The sequence below is a fragment of the Castor canadensis genome, chromosome 5 (assembly GCF_047511655.1).
Source record: "Castor canadensis chromosome 5, mCasCan1.hap1v2, whole genome shotgun sequence".
NCBI classification, from domain to species: domain Eukaryota; kingdom Metazoa; phylum Chordata; class Mammalia; order Rodentia; family Castoridae; genus Castor; species Castor canadensis.
In genome coordinates this window covers 14425456-14438461 of record NC_133390.1, presented here as the reverse complement: position 1 = coordinate 14438461, position 13006 = coordinate 14425456, and the positions used below count along the sequence as shown (strand labels likewise).

Sequence of the window (13006 nt, the reverse complement as noted above, 5' to 3'; positions counted from 1 at the left end):
GCCTGAAGAATGGATTCCTTCAGCAATGCAATATTTAAAAACAAATGCCAATGCCTTTTAAAAATTTTGCAAGGAAGCAAGATAAGAAAAGGTAATAGAGGCAGAAGAATATGATCAAAATACATTATGTGCATACAGGAAAATATCACAATTAAATACTTCACTTTGTGCAATTAATATATGCTAAAAATATATATTTTTTTGTGGTACTAGGGCTTGAATTCAAAGCCTACACCTCAAGCCACTCCACCAGCCCTTTTTGTGATGGGGTTTTTCAAGATAGGGTAGCTATTTGCCCAGGTTGTCTTTGACCCTCAATCCTCCTGATCTCTGCCTCCTGAATAGCTAGAATTACAGGTGTGAGCCACCAGTGCCCAGCAAATAATTTAAGAACAAAACAAAAAACTTACAACCGCCCTACAAGTGCTTCATATTGAAATGGCCATTAAATCACATTTTAGAAGAAATATACCCATAAGAAGGCTTATTCCTAAGCATTGTTCAAATTCAAATAAGTCTTCTGTGTTCTCAGAGGGGACTACCTGTCAACTTTCTGTCATACTTCATTAGGTCTTATGTTAACTATGTTAACTGTTATCTTAACTTCTGATTCTATCTACTTAACTCAAATTTTTCTCCTTTGAATTTGAACAGTAAGTTTAGAAATATTTATGGAAGGCATGATTAAATAAAACATTACTTCCTAAAGGCAGTGAGAGAAAAGTAGAGGAAAGGTACCAAGGCCTAGGAATTAGGATTTTCTTCCTATGGCCATTATACCTAAGAAAGGCCAAAAGACTACAATGAAGGAGAAACAAATATCTGCACCCTACTCCATTCCCCTAGCCTCTATCCTCTCCTCTTGGGAAGATCTGGACAAGCATACTCTATAATCTGCAGGTTAAAGAGGTGAACTTATGATCTGCCCAAAACCGTGTGGCCTATGATGGTGGGATCAGAGAGGCAATCAGATTTGGTTGACTTGCATTTCCAAATCATCTCTTACACTTTAATCTGACTCCAAGGAGATTTTTCTTGGGTTTTTGAAGGCTTTCCAAGTTTGGGAATTCCCTACTGCCTATGAAAGTGAATGAAATCAGTGACACAGTTAACAACTCACTGGCTCACTAGTAGTCATTCACTCAACTAACAAACTTTTTTTTTGTTAACATTTCAGTATAGAATTACTGAGAGTAAGATCAAGAGGCCAAAGTATCCTTAGGGGAAGTGGTACAGTGAAAAGAGAATAGAGAGGCATAGTATGGATTTCTAAAATTTGTCTACACTTGGCCCTCATTCCTGAATAGAAGACTTAAACAGGTACAGTTCATCATGGTGTTATTTAATTTGTTTCTAATTAAAGGAGAAACACTCTGTATCTATTATATAAACACAGCCTTGTTGGATTAACTGTATAATTTGTGTATTACTCAGATCCCCAGAGTATGATACAATGGCAAATATCTGAAATTCACCCTCCTTCTAAGCAATGTAATCTATGTTCAGTCACCCACAATTTCATGCCAGTTCTCAGAAAAGTCATTTGAAAACAAATTTGAAGTATATATAATAACAGTGATGAAAATAAACATTAAGCAAAGGAAGAAATGACAAACATAACCTTTAGACCACATATAACTTCCTAGGATGTCAGCTATTTCAGGAACTGAAATGATGCATTTATCATATTCTCATCTGTTCAATATATAATTATTTTAACTATTATGTGTGTTGTTTATAACCCATTATCTTGCAATAACAGCTTGCATGGATCACTGCATAATTTTAAAGTGTAATGGCTTTTTTTGCCAATATTTGATTCCCAAGTCTAAATCTGCCAACTTTAACTATATTTATGCCATGCACTCTGGGTAAATTGGTTCTTATTTTCTAAGGACTCATCTTAGAATATGCACCTGGATTTTCCTTTATATAAACTAGTTTCCTTTGGCTTTGATTCATGTGGTGGCTTGCTTCCCAAAATAGAATAAAGCAGCTTCTGTTACAGGAAAATTACCTAAATGAGTAGGATCTCAAATCTGAGACATTTGTATGGTAAAGAAGATGAGAATAGGGCATTTGTCTAATTATCTAGATGATATGATCAATAAAACCCAGAAATCAAATCATTCCCTTTTCAATTACTAAAATTACTTTGATAATTGTCTTTATGGTGTAGATACGTATTATTAGAGCTAATCAACATAATATTTTTATAGGAAGACGAGCATATGGTATCCTACATGGGTGGAATTCATATCTTACTCTAGTTATTTCACCTGGTTAGGTGAGATATTTTATTTAAAGAAACATTTATTTAGTCACTAAGATATTTTGAGCATCTACTAGATGCAAGAAAAAAGCTAGGCACTGGTTAATAAGATGAATTTGCTAGTCTTGTTTCTAAGAAATTTAATGTGTATTGGGGAGGTAGACACATAGGAACCTATTCATAATAAAATAATATTAATGCAATGAAAAAGTCTACTCAGAGCACTTAGGGAAAATGTGTGTATGTGTGTACAAGGGTGTTTGAGAAAGCTTTTTGGAAAATATGATGCCTGGGATGCTTGGGAAGGATGTTAAGTCACAAGAAGAGAGAGTGGCAAGAAGGGGAACCTAGTAGAGGGGATAAGATGAACAGTACCCAGGAACACACTGAGGAATGACATCATACCTCACTCAGTGATTCTGAAGAAAGGGAATGAGTGTTAAAAGTTTGCTGAAGGGTTTTGGAAATTGAGGGTGTTCACACCTACTCAATTCAATTTTCTCAAATGAGATAGAGGTAATCTGAAAATAAAAGTAGTGGATGTTGTGTTTGTGGCTTGGTGAAAGTGATAATGATGTAGGATAATTGCCAACAGGGACAGAAGAGATAAGTGGCCATAGGCAAGTAGAAGGATTGAGGGGTTTCCCTGAGAACCTAGCTACAGTTGGACATTGTGGATTCATCCTGTGGCCACACTCTGAGGACAGGTGATTATTCTTGATCTGAACTTTCCACCTAGCATTAGGAGAAGAGAAAGCAAACTGTAATATTGATCTAGCATTGGGCTTTTCTTGGGAAGGCATAGTACAGAAATGGGATAAAAGGAACTACAATATCAGTGAAAGAGTAATTAGGATAATAGGCAATGGATCTACATGGTTTTGGAATGAAAGAGAATCTGAGGATGGAATTGGGTATAACATGAGGCTGGGGATCTCTGTGCAACAAAAAGAAAGCAAAGTGAATAAGCAAGTGAGCATGCTGGAATGGTTGCAAAACTATAGTGTTATTTTGTGGAGCAATTTGACAATAGCTAGATGTGTTAAGTAGCATTCCTAGTAACTCATATCCTTTATAATACCTTTCTCTTGAGTGTAAGTGAGACTTGAGGATATAATAGGATTTAAGACATCCTATTGATTAGGCTATGTTATATGGCAAAGATGAAGAGATTTTGCAGCTATTAATAGGGGTTTCTAATCAGTTGACTTTGACTTAGTGAACAGAAAGGTTAGCTGGGTGTGGTGGCTCATGCTTGTAACTCTAGGAGTTGGGATAAGACTGTAGCAGCCCCAACCAACTTCTTTTTCAGCCTTCTGAAATCCTGAGCAGAGTGCCTAGCTAAGGCTTGTCCAGATTCTGAACTATAGAAACTGTGAGACAAAAAATGTGGAGGTTGTGTTAAGCCTTGCTGTTTGTGGATATTTTCTGTAACAAGAAACTATATTGTTAAAACTGAAGATGTACGTGAGCAGTTCTATTTCTAGATGAATTGTCTAGAGCTATGTGTTATTATGTTTGTGGCTCTCCAAAATTCATACATTGAACCCCTACCCTCTAAAATGAGTATATTAGGAGTCTCTGTGGTGCAATCAGTTAGTGCATTCAGCTGTTAAAATGAGTATATTAAAAAGTAAGGTCTTATGGATTTAAGAGAGATTAGATGAGATCATGAAGATGGAGCCCCTCTGATGGGGTTAGTGGCTTTATAAGAGGAAGAAGAAACATCAGAGATTCCTCTCTCTGTTATGTGAGTATGCAGTGAGAAGATAGCCATATGGAATCCAGGAATAAGATCTTCACCAGAACTTGACCAGGATGACACCTTGATCTTGAACTCCTCAGCCTCCAGAACTATGAGTGATTAGTATTTGTTGTTTAACCCACCCTTTCTATAGGATTCTGTTACAGCAGCCCAAGCCAGATATCTAATATGGTAGCCATATGTCAGATGTAGCTGCTGAATATTTGAAATGTGGCTGACCAGCACTTAGATGTGCTATAAATTTGAAATAAAAGTGAAATAACACATTTATATTTTATGCTGATGTCATCTTGAAATGATATTTTGTATATGTTGGGTTAAGTAAAATGCATTGTTAATTTTACATGCTTTTGACTTTTTAAATGTGGTTGCTAGAAATATAATATATATGTTATCCACATTTGTTTTTATTAGACAGTGTTGCTCTAGAGAAAATCTTGCATTTTTCATGAGACTATTAGATGTTCACTACAGCATTGTTTAGATGTGAAAAAAGGAGGCAGTCAAAATATCCATTCATAAGGCAATGGATGAGTACACTGGAGTATATTCAATGTACAAGTTGCTCCCTCAACTTGGATCCTTTATCCTGCTAATTTGCACTTCCTGCCCCCTCTTTCCTCTCAAAGGCTTATTTAATAGCAATTTTAATTTTTCTTCTTCAAGGAATCTTGCATGACCTACCTTCTTCTGAGCTTTATTTGCAATGATCCTTGTCATCAACAGATATAGTGTATTTCTTTTTCTATTTGTCTGATTCTCATAGATAAGATATAGTTCCACAAGAATTCACAATAGCCAAGTTATGGAAACAGCCAAGATGCCCCACCACTGACGAATGGATTAAGAAAATGTGGTATCTATACACAATGGAATTTTATGCAGCCATGAAGAAGAACGAAATGTTATCATTTGCTGGTAAATGGATGGAATTGGAGAACATCATTCTGAGTGAGGTTAGCCTGGCCCAAAAGACCAAAAATCGTTTGTTCTCCCTCATATGTGGACATTAGATCAAGGGCAAACACAACAATAGGATTGGACTATGAGCACATGATAAAAGTGAGAGCACACAAGGAAGGGGTGAGGATAGTTAAGACACCTAAAAAATTAGCTAGCATTTGTTGCTCTTAACGCAGAGAAACTAAAGCAGATACCTTAAAAGCAACTGAGGCCAATAGGAAAAGGGGAACAGGAACTAGAGAAAAGGTTAGATCAAAAAGAATTAACCTAGAAGGTAACACTCACACACAGGAAATCAATGTGAGTCAATGCCCTGTATAGTTATCCTTATCTCAACCAGCAAAAACCCTTGTTCCTTCCTATTATTGCTTATACTCTCTCTACAACAAAATTAGAAATAATTTTCTGCTAGGTATTGAGGGGGTTGGGGGGAGAGGGAGGGGGCGGAGTAGGTGGTAAGGGAGGGGGTGGGGGCAGGGGGGTGAAATGACCCAAGCCTTGTATGCACATATGAATAATAAAAGAAAAAAAAATAAATTAAAAAAAAAGAATTCACTATTTTATTCTGTTTGCTCACTGTTGTATTCTTTTCTCTGGAATAGTATTTAGTAAATATTTGTTGAATGAATGAATCAAAAAATACTAGATTCCAATGGGAATGAATGAACCAGATATATAAATAGCCATCAATGTAGACTTATTTCAAAACTTAAGATTGATTAGAAAAGCAAACTGATGAAACATGTACTGACACAAATATGTACACATATATATCCGCACACAAAACATCCATATCTATATATGTATATATATTTATATGTACATATGTATTAAAGAGAGGAAATTCTTTAATCAGTGTGGTCAGAACCAGGATATTAGTAGTTAGATAAGAGGAAAAGATTAACTGACATGAGTGCCTGATGCTATCTTATAAATGCAAATGCTTAGAATTGTATAAACTAAGAAGAGTTTGGCAGAACTTCTAATCCTGTGCTGATGACCCCCTTTCAATATTTCTAATAGGTGATTGCTCACCTGGCCACTGGTTGAATAACTATCTTACGGTATTAGTTATTGCTATAGTTTCAATGTTTATGTCCCTTCCAAATTTCACATTGAAACTTAATCCCCATTGTAACAGTATCAAGAGGTGTGGCTTCTAGGAGATGATTAGTCCCTTTATGACAGGGTTGGAGGGGACTGGGTAGGCCCTTTTTGCCCTTTTGCTCTTCTAGAATGTAAAAATGCAGCCAGAAAGCTCTCATCAGATACCTAAGGTCAATGCCTTGATGTTGAACTTCCCAGTCTCCAGAACTATAAGAAACACATTTTTATTTCTTTAAAATTACCCAATATCAGATAATTTGTCATAACAGCACCAATGAACTAAGACAGATGTATATAAAACAATGTATATAACTGGTAAAAACTATAAACTACAACTTTGCCTCCATCCAGAGTTACAAAGAAATTGAAGGACCCCCAAAATACAGTCTTTTTAAAGTCTAAATGTCCTAAATTTGAGAGGGTACTGGAAGAAATGGTTATCCTTAATAAAGTGCAGACTAAGTAGTGATGCTGAGAAATGAGAAAGTTAATGAAAGATTTCCCAAAGTGTAGACATTTGACTGAGTTGGCAGGCCAGAGCCTATGTCAGTTTACTAATCCATGGGACAGCTTGTCCTGGTAATGAAAATCAAATGGCATGCAAAAATGAGAAGTGCTCCTTGGTAGAGTCACAGTAGGACAAAAATATGTCAGAGCTTATGTTTCTCCAGTGACTTTAATTTTTTTTTCAGTAGTACAGATTTTAACCTAATTTTCATACAAAACAAACTACAAATAAACTACTCAACACTGACTTACTAAGTGAAGTCCAATGAAATATTAAGGTACATATAGATGTCACAGTGAATAGTTTTTTACTCTTAAACTTTCAAAAGTTTGGATTTAAATATTAGGTTTACATACTTAAACTTATAATCTTCATTTCATTATAATTGTACCAATAAATTACATTTTCATAGGAAAACAGTGGCAGAAAGCTGCCCATATTTTATACAGCTCTCAGTGATATCCCGTATATATTGGCATTTGGAAATAATTTTTCATTCCTATACAGTAAATTTACTTTAGAACAGATCAATTAGAAACTATTATGTAGTTTAAAATTAGGCATTAGTTCAGTAAAATTTATTAAGAGTTTGCTAGATTTTAAGTTCCTGGACCCAGTTCAGCAAACATTTTTTTAAATTCCTGCCATGTTTAGACATAGTGCTCTGAAAACACAAGGATAAAATGAGTTTGCCCTTGTCCTCAGGAAAGATCTTGCAATGCCTGAATGAAGCATGTTAAATGCTAATGTAGAGAGGACGGGAGTTACAGAATGGAGACCATTCTCAAATAGATGTTCAGGGGATTCGTGCTAGAGGAAATAAGTTCTAAATTTTAAGTTAGAAAAAATGGGAGGCAGGCTTTCCATGTTGAAAGGAATATTTTTTCTGTGTGTCCTTCTATACAGGAAAACAGAAAGAAATATCTGTCTCTTCTATATGTGGGACAACATGGTGGACATAGGAAACCACAAGCAGTTTTGTGTATCTAGAGGTTGGGATAACAGCTATGCATTCATGCTCATTGCTTTCTATATATATGCACAACAGTTATGAAATCTGAAACTCAAAACACAGAAGCTAGGTAGAGGCTCTTTTCCTATTGTAGTAGATAAATAATGAGGAAAGTGGGTAAGGAAGGGGATAAAGAATAAATTTGGCAAAACTTCATGAATCTGATAACTATGCTTAGGAGATGTTGAAGTCCTAGACAACCTGCAGAGGTCTGGTTTGAGTGGAGTAGTCCATCTTACTGCAATGTTTGACTCATGTACCAGTAGATTACCAGAGTAGATAGAGCAGTACACTCAAATTCCAATGCATAGGTTACAAAGGAAATATTCTCCAGAGATTGCTCTAGATCTTTTGGACCCAACATGAGATCAAGCATTTATATTAAAGGTCATTAAAGTGGCAGATGTGATTGCTGAAGATATTTATTTAGCTGTTGCCTCTCTGTTAGTCTGTATTTCTCTGCCTTCAGAATATCACTTTCTAATCCCATTCCTTGTGAGTAGGGCTTTCTCAGAGAAATCTGCAATAGGTTCACCTCAGTTAGAGATACTGACCACTGGTAAATCAAAATGTGAAAAAGCCAAGGTGGACTATGAACTGCTGTGTGACTCCAGTGTGACAAAAGTAGACTGAACCAGAGTTCCAGAGTTGAAACGTTGATTTGCTGGCTGGCTAGAAGTCAGATACATCATGACTACAGGCACTCCTATAATTTCCAGGGAAGGGATGAATGGGTATTTCCTACGTACCAGATGTGGCTCTAGAGCACGTTGGTGGGAATGTCCTGGGTTAGAGTCAATTGGACTGTCTGGAAGGGGCTTCAGCAGAAAGACCACAGGCTATCCTGATGAATGTCAAGAGGCTGAGGAAAGCTCTGTGAGCTTTCATTTGGTGTGGGTCAAAGAACCAGCGAATCATTGAGTGAAAGGAAGTACTTCAAGAAAAAGAGTTAGCTTTAAAACCTCCCTAACCCATAAGAGCGCAAGCTAAACTTGCCAACCAAGCCCCCAAACCACAGGGTAGTGTAGCCAAGTAATAACTGTCCTGTTCTTTTTGGACCTAGTAGGAGTTAAAATAATCAAAGGAGTGAGGAGGATATAAGCAGAGAAGGAATAAGAGAAAGGATGGGCCTCTGTGCCTGCTCTCATTAGTTAGCTATGGTCTTCCAGCAGGTTTGAGCTCCAAGTTAATACCTTCGACTTAGGTATTCTAATCACTTAGTTGAGAGAGAACTTCAACATAAAGAGACTCTAGGATTATCACTGACTTAAGGAAACAAAAATGCCATGGAATGTGTCCAGCTTTTTTTTTTCTTTCTTTTTTTTTTTTTTGTGGTACTGGGGTTTGAACTCAAGGCCTATACCTCAAGCCACACACCCTTTTTTGTGATGGGGTTTTTGAGATAGGGTCTCACAAACTACTTGCCTGGGCTTGATTTGATCCTCCTGATCTCTGTCTCCTGCGTACCTAGGATTACAGGTGTGAGTCACTGGTGCCTGGCTGTGTCCAGTTTTTTAATGAGCAATTTTAAATAAAGGACAAGAGCAAAAATAAATTGGTTTTGCTGTTGTGGTAGCTGTGTCTGTTTGATTTATTGGTGACATTGTTATTAATTGATAGTGGGCCTATTTTAGCAATTATAGAAGTAATAGATAATGTATTCTGTTGGGGCATAATTTGAATGGGAGTGGGAGCAGAACATCCATGTTGAAATTTCTGGAAAGAAGGTGACTCAATGGATTTAAGCCTGAAGTTGGAGTTGTACTCAAAGAAACCTTGTGTATTTCTCTTGAACAAATCCCTTTCCCTTCCAGCTCTTTATGAAAGATGATCACTTCTAAACCAAGGTGTCTACAATAGTTTCCTAAATAATCTTTGTGAGTTTATCTGTTTCAGTAAAGCCTATCCATAACTATCAAAGTAAGTTATCTGAAACATCATTTTGTCTCTGGCTCAAGGACAGTGGTTCCTATCAATTATCAATTAAATTTGATAATTGAACTCAGCAGGCAAGTTCCAATTGTTCCTCCATATATATTTGAATGTATTTCTCACCTCTTCTACATGAGATTACTCCATCCAGGCCCCACAGGACCCCTTATGCTTCAGTTATCTTTTTGCTGTTCACCACACTAGAATGCCTTTTCAAGTTCTACTTTAAAACTCAACTCAGGCACTCTTAATGTGGAACTTAGAGAACTCAAAGTGTTTGTCATGTCCCTGAGATTTCAGACAAATCTGTATGTATTGGGGGAAGGAGATGATAGATTAATGTTTTTACTCAGTTATGGTAAGGGACTGGCACCCAGAAAATAATTAATAACCACTGATTTGTCCTAAAATCCCTGATTTGTCCTAAAATCCCTGATTCTTTGTTCTGTACACAATCCACTACTCTTCCCAGAACCTGTGATTAGAGATCTTCTTCATTCCTGGATGCCCCGATGTGCTTGCTCCCACTGTGGGTGTTCCATTAATTGTTCTACAACCAGCTTTTATGGCACCCAGCTTATTTGTTACAGCAGCCTGAGAAGACTAAGACACTTAATCTGGTTCCTTACTGCCTGATATCCTTTCTGAAAGAAACATGTGTATGGTCTGAGATTGAAAGTTCCCTTAGTGCCTGGCATTGTTGCACCAGTGTGCTAAAGGCTGCATGCCTATATCTATAGCATTCCTAATTTCCCGCTGCTACGTCTTCCTCTTTTTTATGCAAACAACTGCAAGATCATTTTAGATTCCAGTAATAAAGACACCAATACCACTGATAGCAAAGATGCAGGGCTTACAATCTGCTTGGCAAGACACTTAATGTTTTCTGTGCTCTGCCTTGTTCCTCCTAACAACTGCCTTAGTTGGTGTACAATTTAACAGAAACTCCATTTGTTGGTAGACTTTACACACAGTGTATGAAATTCACTCAAATATATGGAGTGGACATTTTTATCCTCTTGTTATATAAAAAGGAAGTGAGAAACACATAAGTTAAATGAGTAAGTTCACACAGACAGTAAAATGCAATGAAATCTGAGGTCTGTGTTCCCAGTGGCAGACTAAATAGGTTGTTATATTCCTAAAATCCCTGTCTCACATCCCATCAGAATTCATGGCTCTGGTGAACACGTTGGTCTAATGCCTTGACTCTGGAATATTGAATTGTTTCTGGATATGATATTCATGAACTGAGTGTGTCCTGTAACACTTGCACTTGCTTATAGGATATAAATGTGTGTTCCTCAATTTCTTTGTTCCTTGATTTATTAATTAATTCACTTGTCATTGGCTACTTATTCTGTGTCTGGCATGGTGCAAAAACTAGGGCATCAAAACTGGAAAGTGATAGGTAGTTGTTAGACATGCAAATAAATATGACAGGGTGATTATAGCTGGAAGGGATGTAAAGAGCCTGCATTTGAGTCAGGGTTGGCAGAGAGAATAGTGCTTGTGTCAAGACACAAAGGATGACCCAGAGGATTTTCAATCAGAGGCCAGAGAATTCAGCAGGATTATATGTCATGTTCAGGGAGCCACTCCAGGTGCAGTAAGGACTGGAGGTTTTATCCTGTGGCACAGGAAAGTTTCTAATGAAACACGTAATTTCTCAACCAGGTAAAATCTATGTTTCTTCTACTTTGGGGGGCAGGAGGGATATCCCTTGGGATGACAAGTTAATATTACTTACACAGGGGACTGACAATGTAGCTTGGTAGTAGCATACTTGCCTGGCATACGTGAGGTCCTGGGTTTGAGCTCCAGGAACACAAAATATTAACTACATAATGGAGTCTCAGTAATTCTTGTCAAGTGGGAATTTATAATCTAGTACTCATTTGTTTAGCAAATGCTGAGAAAGCTAACACTATAGCAAATTCTATCATGTCTCAAATGCTCCCCGTTCAGTCAGCCTCAAACACTGGAAGGTAGTCAACTTGAGATACACAACTGAAAACTTCCTGATTGTTAATATGGTACTACAGTTCTTAGGGATGACTTACTGCACACGCCACTACCTCTGCTTGGGAAGTTTACCTCCTGTGACGAATTTGATCTTTGTCCCCAAAATTCAATGTGCTGGATTGCTCTTTTACATTTTTCTGATTTTAGTTTTGTAATTCCTTTAGAAAGAGAATTACTAAAAGAAAGGACTAGAGGAAGATTTAGGATCAAGTGCCTTATTTTATGTGGTTCTTAATAAAACTCTATACTTGCAAAGTTTTGTTGTTATGTACTCAGCTAACAAAACACCTGAGTTTTCTATTCTGTGTGTTTTGGTTCAGGGTAGAATTCCTTTCATGCCAGTCCTCCAACAGGCTGGGTGTTGCTCTTGGTTGCCCTTTCCGCACCCCATCTTCCCTGCAGGTTCCTATACCCAGACAAAGGTAGCATATGGCATAGTGACTCAGGAGACAAAAGAGAGGATGAGAACAATTGTGACACAGATTTCTGATGTATTCTCTGTGCATCCTTCCTTTCACTCCCAACTGTGGAGCCTGAGAATGGGGAATTTGCTCCTCAGAGTGAATGCATATAAAATACTTTCTTGCTTTCAATGTGGTCCATTATCTTGGCATTCATTATTTCTTTAAACATTTCTAAATGTGGCTTGGTAATTTCACCGTCTTATGCAACTTCAGTATAAGCAAAAAGGTGCTTGGAGTGCTCTGAATGTTTGATCTCAAGCTTTCATACAGCTTCTGCCTCTCTGCACTGGTTTGAGATAAAAGGGAACCAGCTGTTTTCTTGTTAAAGATCGAGGTAATCAGAATGGCGATTCAGGACATAACCATGATCACTACAGGGAGAAGAAACTGCCATGTGATGTTTTTCTATTAGTCACAGTATGTCAGATTTATGTAGCTGTCAAGAGGGCATTTCATTTCATGCCAATTTGTGATTTCTTTGTTGTTGTTGCCAGTTTTAAGTTCCTGGCACCATCTTCCATAAACTGAATGAGGCTGTTAGAATGGGACATTCCCATGGTAAGAGATTAGCTAATATTTCAAATTCTTAGTAGCACCTTTACTCTTTATCTACACAGTAATACTGTGAGGCACATGGTGTTAATGCCATTTTATAGATGAAAAAACTGAGGCACAGATCTTAAAGCAGGTACTTTTCCTTAGTACATGGTGTACATTCTTCTCTTGTACTGTATTCTCTCTCATTCTTATGACTTGTGGCTTTGCCTCACTCCTGCCTTCTCTGGTAGGAAGAGAGAAGAAGATATTCTTTACTTGAGAGGCAAACCTAGGCATCCCACAGAGAAAATCCCATAGAACATGTCATGGAATATATTTGCAGCCATGCTGGCTGCTCCCAAGAGCCTTAGTTCATATTTTTCAGCCCAAAAACACCTTGAGATGCATGTTGGGCACAAAG

The 13006-nt window shown here is 37.3% G+C and overlaps 1 protein-coding gene across 9 annotated transcripts in view; it reads right to left on the bottom strand.

Moving 5' to 3' along the window:
• The window catches only part of Grik1 (glutamate ionotropic receptor kainate type subunit 1), a 379854-nt gene that overhangs the window by 84626 nt on the left and 282222 nt on the right, over positions 1–13006 (bottom strand). The window lies entirely within an intron of this gene.